This window comes from Arachis ipaensis, chromosome B2 (assembly GCF_059453495.1).
Source record: "Arachis ipaensis isolate K30076 ecotype BB chromosome B2, ASM5945349v1, whole genome shotgun sequence".
Classification (NCBI taxonomy): domain Eukaryota; kingdom Viridiplantae; phylum Streptophyta; class Magnoliopsida; order Fabales; family Fabaceae; genus Arachis; species Arachis ipaensis.
Genome location: NC_142437.1, coordinates 60,486,960 through 60,504,570, shown reverse-complemented (window position 1 = coordinate 60,504,570; position 17,611 = coordinate 60,486,960). Strand labels below are relative to the sequence as shown.

General features: G+C 38.4%; 1 non-coding gene across 1 annotated transcript; it reads right to left on the bottom strand.

Annotated features, from left to right (window-relative positions):
• Positions 1-15,370: 15,370 nt before the first annotated feature.
• Positions 15,371-15,478, bottom strand: LOC148574061 (small nucleolar RNA R71). The gene has a single exon (XR_015906472.1). It is a non-coding gene; the product is annotated as a small nucleolar RNA R71 (small nucleolar RNA).
• Between the last annotated feature and the right edge of the window lie 2,133 nt (positions 15,479-17,611).

The window sequence follows — 17,611 nt, the reverse complement described above, 5'->3', positions numbered from 1 at the left end:
GTTTGAGAGACTGGCCTCACGGCCATGGCTAGACCTTTAACTTATGTATTTTCTACGGTGGAGTTTCTACACCCCATATATTAAGGTGTGGAGCTCTGGTGTTCTTCATAGATTAATACAAGTACTATTGTTTTTCTATTCAATTCACGCCTACTTCTTCTCCAAGATATACTCTCGTTCTTAATTCAGTTAAGTCAGAATGAAGGGGTGATCCATGACAATCACCCAATCTTCGTTACTCACTTAGCCAAGGTCGCGTGCCTGACAACCACAAAGCGATCTACATGATGTTCAACGTAGTTATTGGACGACAGCTGGAGTATATTCTCTTGGGTTTCTAATCTAAGATTAGAACCTTCGTGGTATAGGCTAGAATTATTGGCAGCCATTCCTGGGATTCGGAAATTCTAAACCTTTTCTGTAGTATTCCGAGTAGGATCTGGAAATGGATGACTGTGACGAGCTTCAAACCTGCGAATGTGGGGCACAAGTGACAGTGTGCAAAAGGACGATGGTCTTATTCCGATGCTAGCAGGAACCGACAGATGATTAGTCGTGCGGTGACAGCACATATGGATTTGTTTTCATCCGAGAGGATCATACAGCTTGCCATGGAAGGAGGTAACGCATGGTTGGAAGAAAGAAATAGGAAAGCAGAGGTTCTGAAGTATCAAAGCATCTCCAGACACTAATCTGAAATTCCCACCAGTGAATTACATAAATATCTCTATCTTATTTTATATTTTAATTATCAAAACCCCATAACCATTTGAATCTGCCTGACTGAGATTTACAAGGATGACCATAGCTTACTTCAAGCCGACAATCTCCGTGGGATCGACCCTTACTCACGTAAGGTTTATTACTTGGACGACCCAGTGCACTTGCTGGTTAGTTGTGCGGAGTTGTGAAAAAAGTTGAGATTACAATCGTGCGTACCAATTTTTTGGCGCCGTTTCAGAGATCACAATTTCGTGCACCAAGTTTTTGGCGCCGTTGCCGGGGATTGTTCGAGTTTGGACAACTGACGGTTCATCTTGTTGCTCAGATTAGGTAATTTTATTTTATTTTTAAGCTTTTTATTTTCGAAAAATTCAAAAAAAAATTTATTATAGTTTTCGAAAAAAAATATATATTATTTTGTTCTTCAGAGTTTTTAAGAACGAATTCTAGAGTTTCATGAGATATGTTGAATCCTGGCTGGCTGTTAAGCCATGTCTAATCTTTTGGACCGAGGTTTCATTTATCCTTAGAAGAGCTTCTTTGTCTTTCTCATCAATTTAGCTGTTGTATGTAATGTTCTGCTGAAGCTTGGCTGGCCATTGGCCATGTCTAAATTTTTGGACCGAAGCTTTCACATAAAGCTTGGCTAGCTATTAAGCCATGTCTAAATTTTTGGACCGAAGCTTTAGACTAACATTGCATGATTCCTGGAATTCTTATTAAAAATTTTGAATTTCTTTATTTCTTTTTCCAAAATAATTTTTGAAAAACTACAAAAAAAAAAAAAATTAATAAAACCATAAAAACAAAAAATTTTGTGTTTTTTGTTTGAGTCTAGTGTCAAACTTTAAGTTTGGTGTCAATTGCATGCTTTATTTTCTCTTTAAAAATTTTCGAAAATCCATGCATGGTGTTCTTCATAATCTTCAAGTTGTTCTTGATGATTTTCCTTATTTGATCTTTACATCTTTTTTGTTTGGTGTCTTTTCTTGTTTTTCATATACATTTTTGAATTATTAGTGTCTAAAGTTTAAACAATTTTTAAGTTTGGTGTCTTGCATGATTTTTTTTTCTTAAAATTTTTTCAAAAATATGTTCTTGATGTTCATCATGATCTTCAAAGTGTTCTTGGTGTTCATCTAGACATTCAAAGTGTTCTTGCATGCATTATCAGTTTTGATCTTAATTTCTTGTGTTTTGCATCATTTTTATGTTTTTGTCTCTCCTCATTAAAAACTCAAAAATAAAAAAATATCTTTTCCTTATCTCACTCATAAATTTCGAAATTTTGAATTGATTTAGGCAAAAATTTTCAAAAATTTGGTTGTTTCTTATTAATCAAGTCAAAATTTCAATTTAAAAATTCTATCTTTTTCAAATCCTTTTCAAAAATCAAATCTTTTTCATTTTTTGTTAATATTTTCGAAAACTTTAAAAATTTGATTTTCAAAATCTTTTTCTTATTTTTATTTCATAATTTTCGAAATTAATGCTAACATTTAAGATTTTGATTTAAAAATTTTTCAAGTTATTACTTGCCTATTAAGAAAGGATCAATCTTTAAATTCTAAAAATCATATCTTTTGGTTTCTTGTTAGTCAAGTAATCAACTTTAATTTTCAAAATTAAATCTTTTAATTTTCTTTTCAAATCTTTTTCAAAATAATTTTCAATCATATCTTTTTCAAAATCAATTTCAAAATCTTTTCTAACTTCTTATCTTTTCAAAATTGATTTTCAAATCTTCTTCAATTAACTACTTAATTTTTTATTTGATTTTAAAAGTTTTCTATTTCAATCATATCTTTTTCAAAACCACCTAAACTACTTTTCTCTCTCCAATTTTTGAAAATCACTAACCAATTTTTCAAAAATATTTTTAATTAATTAATTTATTTAATTTTCAAATTTTATTTTGTTTCTTCTCTTAATTTTCGAATTCTAACAAATAATTAAAATAAGAACAAAAATATTTTTCTTTTTTTTTAATTAAATTCAAATTCTTCTCTCTCTCTCTCTCATCTCTTTCTATTCATTTATTTAATTACTAACACTTCTCCTCTTCTTATAATTCGAACCCCTCTCTCCTTCTCTGTGTTCGAATTCTTCATCTGTGACATAAAGGAATCCCTATACTGTGACATAGAGGATTGCTCTTCTTTTCTGTTATCTTCTTTTTCGTTTGAGCAGGAGCAAGGATAAGAACATTCTTGTTGAAGCTGATCCGGAACCTGAAAGGACTCTAAAGAGGAAGCTAAGAGAATCTAAAGCACAACACTCTGGAGAGGACCTGACAGAATTTTTCGACAAAGAAGAAGAGATGGCCGAACCCAACAACAATGTTGGAGATGCAAGAAAGATGCTTGGTGACTTTATTGCACCCTCTTCTAACTTTTGTGGAAGGAGCATCTCAATTCCTACAATTGAAACAAACAACTTTGAGCTTAAGACTCAATTAGTTTCTCTAATGCAGCAGAATTGCAAGTTTCATGGACTTCCATTGGAAGATCCTCATCAGTTCTTAGCTGAATTCTTGCAAATATGTGACACCGTCAAGACCAATGGGGTTAATCCTGAGGTCTACAGACTTATGCTTTCCCCTTTGCTGTAAGAGACAGAGCTAGGACATGGTTGGACTCACAACCTAAAGATAGCCTGAACTCTTGGAAAAAGTTGGTCAATGCTTTCTTGGCCAAGTTCTTTCCACCTCAAAAATTGAGTAAACTTAGAGTGGAAGTCCAAACCTTCAGACAGAAGGAAGGTGAATCCCTCTCTGAAGCTTGGAAAAGATACAAGCAATTGATCAGAAGGTGTCCTTCTGATATGTTTTCAGAATGGAGCATCATATGTATATTCTATGATGGTCTATCTGAATTGTCCAAGATGTCATTGGACCACTCTGCTGGTGGATCTCTTCATTTGAAGAAGACACCTACAGAAGCCCAAGAACTCATTGAAATGGTTGCAAATAACCAGTTCATGTACACTTCTGAAAGGAATCCTGTAAATAATGGGATAACTCAGAAGAAAGGAGTTCTTGAGATTGATACTCTGAATGCCATATTAGCCCAGAACAAAATATTGACTCAACAAGTCAATATGATTTCTCAGAGTCTATCTGGAATGCAAGCTGTATCAGGCAGTACTAAGGAGGCTTCCTCAGAAGAAGAAGCCTATGACCCTGAGAATCCTGCAATGGCAGAGGTGAATTACATAGGAGAATCCAATGGAAACACTTACAATCCTTCATGGAGGAATCATCCTAATGTCTCATGGAAGGATCAACAGAAGCCTAATCAAGGCTTCAATAATAATAATGATGGAAGAAACATGTTTGGCAATAGCAAACCTTTTCCATCATCTTCTTAGCATCAGACAAAGAATTCTAAGCAGAGCCACTCTGATTTAGCAACTGTAGTCTTTGATCTATCTAAGACCACTCTCAGTTTCATGACTGAAGCAAGGTCCTCCATTAGAAATTTGGAGGCACAAGTGGGTCAGCTGAGTAAGAAAGTTACTGAACTCCCTCCCAGTACTCTCCCAAGCAATACAGAAGAGAATCCAAAGAGAGAGTGCAAGGCCATAAACACGTCCCACATGGCCGAACCTGTAGAGGAGGGAAAGGCAGTGATTTCCATTGAGGAAGACCTTAATGGACGTCCACTGGCCTCCAAGGAGTTTCCTAATGAGGAACCAAAGGAATCTGAGGCTCATATAGAAACCATAGAGATTCCACTAAACCTACTGTTGCCATTCATGAGCTCTGATGAGTATTTTTCCTCTGAAAAGGATGAAGATATTATTGAAGAGCAAGTTGCTCAATATCTGGGAGCAATCATGAAGCTGAATGCCAAGCTATTTGGTAATGAGACTTGGGAGGATGAACCCCCATTGCTCATCAATGAACTAAATGATCTAGTTCAACTGAAATTACCTCAGAAGAAACAAGATCCTGGAAAGTTCTTGATACCTTGTACTATAGGCACCATGACCTTTGAGAAGGCTCTATATGACCTTGGTTCAAGTATAAACCTCATGCCCCTCTCTATAATGGAGAAACTAGGGATCTTTGAGGTACAAGCTGCTAAAATCTCACTAGAGATGGCAGACAATTCAAGGAAACAGGCTTATGGACTTGTAGAGGATGTCTTAGTGAAGGTTGAAGGCTATTACATCCCTACTGACTTCATAATCCTAGATACTGGGAAGGATGAAAATGAATCCATCATCCTTGGAAGACCCTTCCTAGCCACAGCAAGAGCTGTGATTGATGTGGACAGAGGAGAGTTAGTCCTTCAATTGAATGGGGACTACCTTGTGTTTAAGGCTCAAGGATCTTCTTCTGTAACCATGGAGAGGAAGCATGAAAAACTTCTCTCAACACAGAGTCAATTGGAGCCCCCACACTTAACTTCTAAGTTTGGTGTTGGGAGGCCAACACCATTAAGCTCTGATTCTCTGTGAAGCTCTCTAAGAGCTCACTGTCAAGCTATTGACATTAAAGAAGCGCTTATTGGGAGGCAACCCAATGTTAATTATATTATATTTATTTATTTTCCATTGTTATTTTATGTTTTCTTTAGGTTGATGATCATGTGAAGTCACAAAAACAATTGGAAAATCAAAAATAGAATGAAAAACAGCATTAAAAATAGCACACCCTGGAGGACAGGCTTACTGGCGTTTAAACGCCAGTAAGGATAGCAGAATGGGCATTTAACGCCCAGCCTGGCAGCATTCTGGGCGTTAAACGCGAGAATGGGCAGCACTCTGGGCGTTTAACGCCAGAAAGGGCTGTCTGGCGTCTGGCTAGCGTTAAACGCCAGAAATGGGCATCTGGCTGGCGTTTAACGCCGAAAATGGGCAGCAGACTGGCGTTTAATGCCAGGAAAGGTAGCAGAGCTAGCGTTAAACGCCAGATTTGGCACAGAATGGGCGTTTGAACGCCTGGATGGTGCAAGGACTTGAATTCCTTGACACCTCAGGATCTGTGGACCCCACAGGATTCCCACCTACCCCACCTCTTCTTCTATCCTCTTCACACATTTCCATAACACTCTTCCCCAAACACCATTGACCAATTGATGACAAGTCATCATATGATAGTTTTTCAAGCATTTTTTCACTTGTTCATTAGGTTTTATGCACTTTCTTGCATTGTAAGTTAGTAATTTGGAGTGGAATTGCATGGTTTCCTTGAATCAATCAACCACCCTTTAATTGACACAAAATCATAAAGTTTAAGTTAAAATTAATTGGTTTTAAATGAATTTTAAGCTTTGTAAATTTTGTGATACTTTGATTGGTTTTTTTGATTACTTATAGGTGAAGAAAAGAAGAAAACAAGAAAGCGCAGCCTAAGAAGCGTGGCCCAAGGAAGAGAAAAGTGTAGCAAAAGAAACAAGGAAGCATGGCACGTGGAAGGAGGAAGCCACAGCGCTCTCTCCAAGAGCTTAGTGCTCTCTAAGGGAGCACAACAATGAACTAAGGAAGCAAGGCTTGGATGCTATGCTCTCCTTGAGAGCGGAGCACAATAAGGAACCAAGAAAGAGAGGGGAGAAGCATGATGCTCCGCTCTTGCCAAGAGCATTATCGGGCTCCATCCAAAATAATTGCAAGGGAAAATGTTTGCCAATGCTTGCCCCAAGGATCGAACCAAGAACCTAAGGAAAGGAAGGAAGCGCTACTACAAAGCTTGGCAAAATAAAAAATGCACAAAATGGCTCAGCAAGGATTCGAACCAAGGCACTCCCACTCAATGCATGCGCCAACCTTGTTTCCTTCACAAAGAAAAAGAGCCAGCAATGCCTCCCCAAGGTTTCGAACTTGGGACCTCACCCAAGCAAAAGGAGTGCTATGCTCTTGCCAAGAGCAGAGCGCTACTCTCCTTTTTCCTTGCACGAGTTTGACACGGCCCAGGGAAGCATGTCACGCAACTTGACACAGCCCAGGGAGCTTGGTGCGCACAAGACAAGCTCCAAGGCAGCATGATGCTGCGCTCTCCCCAAGAGCGGAGCGCTACCCTGATGCACCCAAGCTTGGCACGTAACAAAGAGCCAAGGACATGAGCCATAATGCTACGCTCTCACCAGGAGCAGAGCACTCCACTGGGAGCAAACACTCATAGGCTAAAATTGGACCAAAATTCCATTTAAATTTAATTCTTCACCAAATTAAAAAGCCCACTCCAAATTCTAAAATCCAAAAAAAGAAAGTGTATAAATAGAAGCTAGTTTGATTTAGTGAGGACCTTTTGCTTCTTTGAGAATTTTTCATTCTGTAATTTTGAGAGTTTTTACTTTGAATTTGGATCTTGGAGAATTTGGAAGGAGAATTGATCTATCTTCTTCCTTGTTCTTGCTTGAGCACTCTTTACTTCTTATCTTGGATCTTGGGTGGAGAATTGAAGAAATTCTGTTTCAATCTCACCTTGAGATCTCTTTGTTTATCTTTATGCGTAATTCTAGAATCTGTGATTTGATTGCAAATTCTGTTTACTGCTTTCATTTTTCTACTTCTTCTGCAATACACTCTTCCATTTCTGTTGCGATTGTTCTTGTTGGATCAAGGAAGGATTTGAGATCTAGACTTATTTTCTAGTCTCCTCCTCCCCTGAGATCTTCAATTTCCATTTAGCTACTGCAATTGAATTACATTCTACTTTCTGTCTGATTTTCAAAGAGATTTTCCTTTTCTTATTTAAATCTGCTGCATCTTAATTCTTCTTCTACTTCTCTATTAATTGTCTGTTACTTCTGCTTGTTTGAATTCTGCAACCCCAACTCCCAATTCCTTTTATAATTCAAGCAATTTATATTTTCTTGCACTTTAAGATTTAGTCATTTACATTCCTTGCAATCTAAGCTTTTGCAATTTAATTTACTTGTTCTTTAAGATTCAACACTTTTACTTTCTGTTCTCTTTAATTTACTGCAATTCTTCCCTCTCCCTTTACAATTCATGCAATTTAGCTTTTGCCAATTACAAAATACTCAAACCAATACTTGATTCACTTGACTAAATCAACCACTGAACTAAAATTGCTCAATCCTTCAATCCCTGTGGGATCGACCTCACTCATGTGAGTTATTATTACTTGATGCGACCCGGTACACTTGCCGGTGAGTTTTGGGTGTTGGAATTCGTTTCCAAAATATCCATCACCAATCACCTTAATACCTCTTCCCCAAATACCTTTCACCTATCAACTCTTACCCTTTTCCCCATATTCTCTTCACCACTCATCCATCCATCATTAAACCCCACCTACCTCACCATTCAAATTCAAACCATTTTCCTCCCTAACCCACCTCTTCATGACCGAATTCTCTCTCTCCTGTATCCTATAAATACCCCTCCTCACTACCTTCACTTTCACACAATATACATACTTCTCTCTCCCTTGGTCGAACTACTACCCTCACTCCGTCTCCCCCTTTTTTTCTTCTTCTACCCCTTTCTTTCTTATTTTGCTCGAGGATAAACGAATCTTCTAAGTTTGGTGTGGAAAAAGCTAAAGCTTTTTACTTTTCCATAACCATCAATGGAACCTAAGGCCGGAGAAACCTCTAGAAAGAGGAAAGGGAAGGCAATTGCTTTCACCTCCGAGTCATGGGAGATGGAGAGATTCATCTCAAAGGTCCATCAAGACCACTTCTATGAAGTTGTGGCCAAGAAAAAGGTGATCCTCGAGGTCTCCTTTAAGCTCAAAAAGAGTGAATATCTGGAGATCCGACATGAAGTTCGATGAAGAGGTTGGAAAATTCTCACCAACCCTATTGAACAAGTCGGGATCTTAATGGTTCAAGAGTTCTATGCCAATGCATGGATCACTAAGAACCATGACCAAAGTGTGAACTTGAACCCAAAGAATTGGCTCACAATGGTTCGGGGGAACTACTTGGATTTTAGTCTGGAAAATGTGAGGTTGGCACTTAACTTGCCAATGATGCAAGGAGATCCTCACCCTTTCACTAGAAGGGTCAACTTTGATCAAATGTTGGACCAATTCCTTAGGGACATTTGTGTGGAAGGCGTTCAATGGAAGAGAGATTCAAGAGGCAAGCCGGTTCAACTAAGAAGGCTTGACCTCAAACCCATGGCTAGGGGATGGTTGGAGTTTATCCAACGCTCTATCATTCCTACTAGCAACCGGTCTGAAGTTACTATAGACCAGGCTATCATGATCCATAGCATCATGAATGGAGAGGAAGTAGAAGTTCATGAGATCATATCCCTAGAACTCTACAAGGTGGTGGACAAGTCTTCCACTTTGGCAAGGTTAGCCTTCCCTCATCTCATTTGTCACCTATGCAATTCATCCAAAATTATCATAGAGGAAGACACTCTAATTGAAGAGGACAAGCCCATCACTAAGAAAAGGATGGAGCAAACAAGAGAGCCCACTCATGGACCTCAACAAGAGCATGAGGAAGTTCCTCATCTAGAAATCCCTGAGATGCCTCAAGGGATGCATTTTCCTTCACAAAACTATTGGGAGCAAATCAACACCTCCCTAGGAGAATTAAGTTCCAACATGGGACAATTAAGGATGGAGCACCAAGAGCATTCCATCCTCCTCCATGAAATTAGAGAAGACCAAAGAGCCATGAGGGAGGAGCAACAAAGGCAAGGAATAGACATTGAGGAACTAAAGCACTCCATAAGATTTTCAAGAGGAAGAACTAGCCGCCATCACTAAGGTGGACCCGTTCTTTAATTTCCTTGTTCTTATTTTTCTGTTTTTCATTTTCTATGCCTTATGTTTCATTTATGTTGTGTCTTTATTGCATGATCATTAGTGTCTAGTATCTATGTCTTAAAGCTATAAAGAAGAGCTGAAAGAGGAAAAGGCATTGCTGGAGAAGAGGATTCAGAAGAAGAATTCCAAGATATGGAGGAACACTCAACAAACCCAACAAATCCACCAGGAGGAGCAGCCAATAACAATAACAATCCACCACAGAGAAGAGTTTTGGCATCTTACACATTTTCAAATCCTAGACATTGTGGGAGTAGCATTCTTACCCCAAATGTTAATGCAAATAACTTTGAACTGAAGCCACAACTCATCACCTTAGTTCAAAATAACTGCTCTTATGGAGGAGGACCACTTGAAGATCTGAACCAACACTTGTCTACTTTCTTGAGGATTTGTGACACTGTCAAAACCAATGGTGTGCATCCTGACAGCTACAAGCTACTGTTATTTCCATTTTCTCTCAGAGACAAAGCTATTTAATGGCTGGAATCTTTTTCAAGAGACAGCATCAACAACTGGGAAGATCTAGTGAGCAAGTTCCTTGCCAAATTTTACCCACATCAAAGGATCATTAGGTTGAAGACTGAAGTACAAACATTCACACAAATGGACACTGAACCCATCTATGAGGCATGGGAGAGATATAAGGCTTTAATTAGGAAGTGCCCTCCTGAAATATTCAATGAATGAGACAGATTGCAGAATTTTTATGAAGGCTTGACATTGAAATCTCAGGAGGCATTGGATCACTCAGCTGGAGGCTCTTTGCAGCTCATGAAAACTTCAGAGGAGGCCCAAAATCTCATTGATATGGTGGCTAACAACCAGTATTTCTTTGCTCACCAAAGGCAACGCCAACCATCACAAAGAAAAGGAGTGATGGAGTTGGAAGGAGTGGACTCAATCCTAGCTCAAAACAAAATGATGCAACAGCAAATTCAACAATAATTTGAGCAAATGGCTAAGAGGATTGATAACCTCCAAGTTGCAGCAGTCAACACAAGCCAGCCATCAACCACATGGGGGTAAGGTGAAGAAGCTTGTGAAGACCAATAGCAAGAACAAGTCCAATATATGCACAACCAACATTCTGGGCCAAATGAGGTTTATGGTGACACTTACAACCCCTCCTGGAAGAACCACCCCAACCTCAGATGGGGAGACAATCACACTCAGACTCAACAACCATGGCAAAAGAATTCAAATCAAAATAGTTGGAAAAACACAAACCACAACAACCAGTAGAATAATAACCAAAACACATACAGAAAGCCACAAAACACTTACCCCAACTCTAACCATCATCCATCCAATAGCCAAGCCACTAATCAAAATACTTACCCTCAACCCCTAACACCCCACAACCAACCAATCTCATAAGACTCTCAGAGGATTACCAACTTGGAGATCTTAATGGAGAAAATGATGAAGCACCAAGAGATGACAACAAAGAACCAGGAAGCTTTCATGAAGAATATGAAAAGGCAGATTGGACAACTTTCCAAGTAAATTGCTATTGAGAGGCCTTTAAGATCACTCCCAAGCGACACCATCCCTAATCTAAAAGAGGAATGCAAAGCTATACAGCTAAGGAGTGGAAAGATCTTGATGAAAGATGAAGGAGCAAACAAGAAGCCAAAGGAAAATGACAAGAAGCAGGTTGAAAAAGAGGAAGCCAATGACAAGGATGCAACAGCAAGCAAGAAAACTCAAAATCATGCTCAAGAAAAGGAAGACCAGCAACAAATTTCAAGAAAAGGGAAGGAAGCAATTGAAGAACCAACCAAAGATCACAGGCAGGGAGTGAACTTCACACCTCCATTGCCATACCTCCAAAGGTTCAACAAGGAGACTAAGGACCAACATTTCCCTAAATTTCTTGAAGTCTTCAAGAAATTGGAGATCAACATACCCCTGGCTAAGGCATTAGAGCAAATGCCCCTATATGCAAAGTTCTTGAAAGAGCATATTAACAAGAAGAGAAGCTGGCAAGAAAAGGAAACTATACTGCTCACTGAAGAATGCAGAGCATTAATCCAGAAAGGAATCCCCTCTAAACTTGAAGACCCTGGAAGTTTCTTTCTACCTTGTGCCATTAGTAGTATGACCATTGATGAGCGGATAATTTATACGCTTTTTGGCATTGTTTTTAGTATGTTTTTAGTAGAATCTAGTTACTTTTAGGGATGTTTTTATTAGTTTTTATGTTAAATTCACATTTCTGGACTTTACTATGAGTTTGTGTATTTTTCTGTGATTTCAGGTATTTTCTGGCTGAAATTGAGGGACTTGAGCAAAAATCAGATTCAGAGGTTGAAGAAGGATTGCTGATGCTGTTGGATTCTGACCTCCCTGCACTCAAAATGGATTTTCTGGAGCTACAGAACTCAAAATGGCGCGCTTCCAATTGCGTTGGAAAGTAGACATCCAGGGATTTCCAGCAATATATAATAGTCCATACTTTGCCCAAGTTTAGATGATGCAAACTGGCGTTCAACGCCAGTTCTATGCCCAATTCTGGCGTCCAGCGCCAGAAACAAGTTGCAAAGTGGAGTTCAACGCCCAAACTGGCACAAAAGCTGGCGTTCAACTCCAAGAATGACCTTTCCATGTGTAGACTTCAAGCTCAGCCCAAGCACACACCAAGTGGGCCCCGGAAGTGGATTTATACATCAATTACTTACTTCTGTAAACCCTAGTAGCTAGTTTATTATAAATAGGACCTTTTACTATTGTATTAGACATCTTTGGAATCATCTTTGGATTATCTTTTGATCTTTGGATCATCTTTGGACGCTTGGTTCTTAGATCAGAGGGGCTGGCCATTCGGCCATGCCTGGACCTTTCACTTATGTATTTTCGAACGGTAGAGTTTATGCACTCCATAGATTAAGGTGTGGAGCTCTGCTGTTCCTCAAAGATTAATGCAAAGTACTACTATTTTTCTATTTAATTCATCTTATTTCGCTTCTAAGATATTCATTCGCACTTCAACCTGAATGTGATGAACGTGACAATCATCATCATTCCCTATGAACGCGTGCCTGACAACCACTTTCGTTCTACCTTAGATTGAATGAGTATCTCTTATATCTCTTAACCAGAATCTTCATGGTGTAAGCTAGATTGATGGCGGCATTCATGAGAATCCAGAAAGTCTAAACCTTGTCTGTGGTATTCCGAGTAGGATTCTGGGATTGAATGACTGTGACGAGCTTCAAACTCGCGATTGCTGGGCGTAGTGACAGATGCAAAAGGAGGGTGAATCCTATTCTAGCATGATCGGGAACCTCAGATGATTAGCCGTGCTGTGACAGAGCATTTGAACCATTTTCACAAGAGGAGGGGATGTAGCCGTTGACAACGGTGATGCCCTTGCATAAAGCCAGCCATGGAAAGGAGTAAGACTGATTGGATGAAGACAGCAGGAAAGTAGAGATTCAGAGGAATGAAAGCATCTCTACACGCTTATCTGAAATTCTCACCAATGAATTACATAAGTGTTTCTATCCTTATTTTATTATATTATTTTCGAAAACTCCATAACTATTTTATATCTTCCTGACTGAGATTTACAAGGTGACCTTAGCTTGCTTCATACCAACAATCTCCATGGGATTCGACCCTTACTCACGTAAGGTATTACTTGGACGACCCAGTGCACTTGCTGGTTAGTTATGCGAAGTTGTGAAGATATGTTTAGACCATGGTTCTGTGCATCCGTTTTTGGAGCCATTGCCAGGGAATCAATTTCGAACAACAATTCACAACCTGAGTAACAATTTCGCATACCAAGTTTTTGGCGCCGTTGCTGGGGATTGTTTGAGTTTGGAGAACTGACGGTTCATCTTGTTGCTCAGATTAGGTAATTTTCTTTTTGTTTTCTTTTCAAAAAATTTTCAAAAATCTTTCAAAAAATTCTCCTTTCTTTTCGAAAAAAAAAAACAAAAAAAAATCATAAAATCATAAAAAAAAAATATTTTGTGTCTCTTGTTTGAGTCTTGAGTCATGTTATAAGTTTGGTGTCAATTGCATACTCATCTTGCATTTTTCGAAAATTTTCATGCATTCATAGTGTTCTTCATGATCTTCAAGTTGTTCTTGGTAAGTCTTCTTGTTTGATCTTTGCATTTGCATGTTTTGTGTCTTTTCTTGTTTTTCATATGCATTCTTGAATTCTTAGTGTCTAAGCATTAAAGAATTCTAAGTTTGGTGTCTTGCATGTTTTATTTGCATTAAAAATTTTTTTTTTCAAAAATATGCTCTTGGTATTCATCTTGACATTCAAAGTGTTCTTGGTGTTCCTCTTGACATTCATAGTGTTCTTGCATTCGTCACATGTTTTGATCTAAACTTTTCATGCATTGCATCATTTTTGTTGTTTTTCTCTCTCATCATAAAAATTCAAAAATAAAAAAAATATCTTTCCCCTTTTTTGTCTCATCAAATTCGAAAATTTGAGTTGACTTTTTCAAAAAATTTTAAAATCAAGTTGTTCTTATGAGTCAAATCAAATTTTCAATTTGAAAATCTAATCTTTTTCAAAATCTTTTTCAAAAATCAAATCTTTTTCAATTTTTTTAGTTATTTTCGAAAATTTCAAAAATATTTTGCAAAAATATTTTTCTTAATTTTACATAATATTTTTGAAAATAACATCATCAATTAATGTTTTGATTCAAAAATTTCAAGTTTGTTACTTACTTGTTAAGAAAGGTTCAAACTTTAAGTTCTAGAATCATATCTTGTGATTTCTTGTGAATCAAGTCATTAATTGAGATTTTAAAAATCAAATCTTTTTCAAAAACTAATTTCTATCATATCTTTTCAAAAATATCTTCTTATCTTACCTTTTTCAAAAAAGTGATTTTAAAATATCTTCTCTAACTTCTTATCTTCTTATCTTTTCAAAATTGACTTTCAAATTTGTTTCAACTAACTAACTAACTTTTTGTTTGTTTCTTATCTTTTTCAAAACTACCTAACTAACTCTCTCTCTCTAATTTTCGAAAATATCTTCCCTCTTTTTCAAAAATTCTTTTTAATTAACTAATTATTTTAATTTTTGATATTTTTTATTTTCGAAAATTACTAACCTTTTTCAAAAACTATTTTCGAAAATCACTAACTCTTTTTCAAAAATTATTTTCGAAATTTTCCCTCTCTCATCTTATTCTATTTATTTATTCATCTACTAACATCTCTTCCTCACATCACTCACCAAATTCGAACCCCCTCTTCTATCTGTGTTCGAATTTTTTTCTTCTTTTCTTCTTTTACTAACAATAAGGAACCTCTCTACTGTGACATAGAGGATTCCTCTTCTTTTCTTTTTCTCTTCTCTTTCTTATGAGCAGGGACAAAGAAAAAGGCATTCTTGTTGAAGCTGATTCAGAACCTGAAAGGACTCTGAAGAGGAAACTAAGAGAAGCTAAATTACAACAAACCAGAGACAACCTTATTGAAAATTTCGAACAAGTAAAGGAGATGGCAGCCGAACCCAACAACAATAATGCAAGGAGAATGCTTGGTGACTTTACTGCACCTAATTCCAATTTACATGGAAGGAGCATCTCCATCCCTACCATTGGAGCAAACAACTTTGAGCTGAAACCTCAGCTAGTTTCTCTGATGCAGCAGAACTGCAAGTTTCATGGACTTCCATCTGAAGATCCTTTTCAGTTCTTAACTGAATTCTTGCAGATCTGTGATATTATTAAGACTAATGGAGTAGATCCTGAAGTCTACAGGCTCATGCTTTTCCCTTTTGCTGTAAGAGACAGAGCTAGAGTGTGGTTGGATTCTCAGCCCAGAGATAGCCTGAACTCTTGGGACAAGCTGGTCACGGCTTTCTTAGCCAAGTTCTTTCCTCCTCAAAAGCTGAGCAAGCTTAGAGTGGATGTTCAAACCTTCAGACAGAAAGAAGGTGAATCCCTCTATGAAGCTTGGGAAAGATATAAGCAGCTGACCAAAAAGTGTCCTTCTGACATGCTTTCAGAATAGACCATCCTGGATATATTCTATGATGGTTTATCTGAGCTATCAAAGATGTCATTGGATACTTCTGCAGGTGGATCCATTCACCTAAAGAAAACGCCTACAGAAGCTCAAGAACTCATTGACATGGTTGCTAATAACCAGTTCATGTACACTTCTGAGAGGAATCCTGTGAGTAATGGGACGCCTATGAAGAAGGGAGTTCTTGAAATTGATACTCTGAATGCCATACTGCCTCAGAATAAAATATTGACTCAGCAAGTCAATATGATTTCTCAGAGTCTGACTAGAATGCAAGCTGCATCCAACAGTACTCAAGAGGCTTCTTACAAAGAAGAAGCTTATGATCCTGAGAACCCTGCAATAGCAGAGGTAAATTACATGGGTGAACCATATGGAAACACCTATAATCCATCATGGAGAAATCATCCAAATCTCTCATGGAAGGATCAAAGGCCTCAACAAGGCTTTAATAATGGTGGAAGAAACAGGTTTAGCAATAGCAAGCCTTTTCCATCATCCATTCAGCAACAGACAGAGAACTCTGGACAAAGTACCTCTAATTTAGCAAACTTAGTCTCTGATCTATCCAAGGCCACTGCAAGTTTCATGAATGAAACAAGGTCTTCCATTAGAAATTTAGAAGCACAAGTGGGCCAGCTGAGTAAAAGGATCACTGAAATCCCTCCTAGTACTCTCTTAAGCAATACAGAAGAGAATCCAAAAGGAGAGTGCAAGGCCATTGACATAAGCACCATGGCCGAACCTGTAAGGGAAGGAGAGGACGTGAATCCCAAGGAGAAAGACCTCCTGGGACGTCCAGTGATCAATAAGGAGCTTCCCTCTGAGGAACAAAAGGAATCTGAGACTCATCTAGAGACCATAGAGATTCCATTGAACCTCCTTATGCCATTCATGAGCTCTGATGAGTACTCCTCTTCTGAAGAGAATGAGGATGTTACTGAAGAGCAAGCTGCCAAGTTCCTTGGTGGAATCATGAAGCTAAATGCCAAATTATTTGGTATTGAGACTTGGGAAGATGAACCTCCCTTGTTCACCAATGAACTAAGTGATCTGGATCAACTGACATTGCCTCAGAAGAGACAGGATCCTGGAAAGTTCATAATACCTTGTACCATAGGCACCATGATCTTTAAGGCTCTGTGTGACCTTGGTTCAGGGATAAACCTCATGCCCCTTTCTGTAATAGAGAAATTGGGAATCTATGGGGTGCAAGCTGCTAAAATCTCATTAGAGATGGTAGACAATTCAAGAAAACAGGCTTATGGACAAGTAGAGGACGTGTTAGTGAAGGTTGAGGCCTTTACATCCCTACTGACTTCATAATCTTGGATACTGGAAAGGAAGAGGATGAATCCATCATCCTAGGAAGACCTTTCCTAGCCACAGCAAGAGCTGTGATTGATGTGGACAGAGGAGAATTGATCCTTCAAATGAATGAGGACAACCTTGTGTTTACAACTCAAGGATCTCTCTCTGCATCCATGGAGAGGAAGCATAAAAAGCTTCTCTCAAAGCAGAGTCAACCAAAGCCCCCACAGTCAAACTATAAGTTTGGTGTTGGGAGGTCTCAACAAAGCTCTGCACATCTGTGAGGCTCCATGAGAGCCCACTGTCAAGCTATTGACATTAAAGAAGCGCTTGTTGGGAGGCAACCCAATGTTTATTTATCTAATTTTCAGTGTTTTTCATGTTTTATTAGGTTCATGATCATGTGGAGTCACAAAAATAAATATAAAAATTGAAAACGGAATCAAAAACAGCAGAAGAAAAATCACACCCTGGAGGAAGACCTTACTGGCGTTTAAACGCTAGTAAGAAGTATGTTTTGGGCGTTCAACGCCAGAACAGAGCATGGTTCTGGCGCTGAACACCAGAAATGGGCAGCATCTGGGCGTTTGAACGCCAGAAATGCTCCCTGGAGAAGAGCTGGCGCTGAACACCCAGAACAAGCATGGTTCTGGCGTTCAACGCCAGAAATGGGCAACAAATGGGCGTTGAACGCCCAGAACAAGCACCAATCTGGCGCTGAATGCCCAGAGTTGTGTGCAAAGGCATTTTACATGCCTAATTTGGTGCAAGGTTGTAAATCCTTAAGCACCTCAGGAT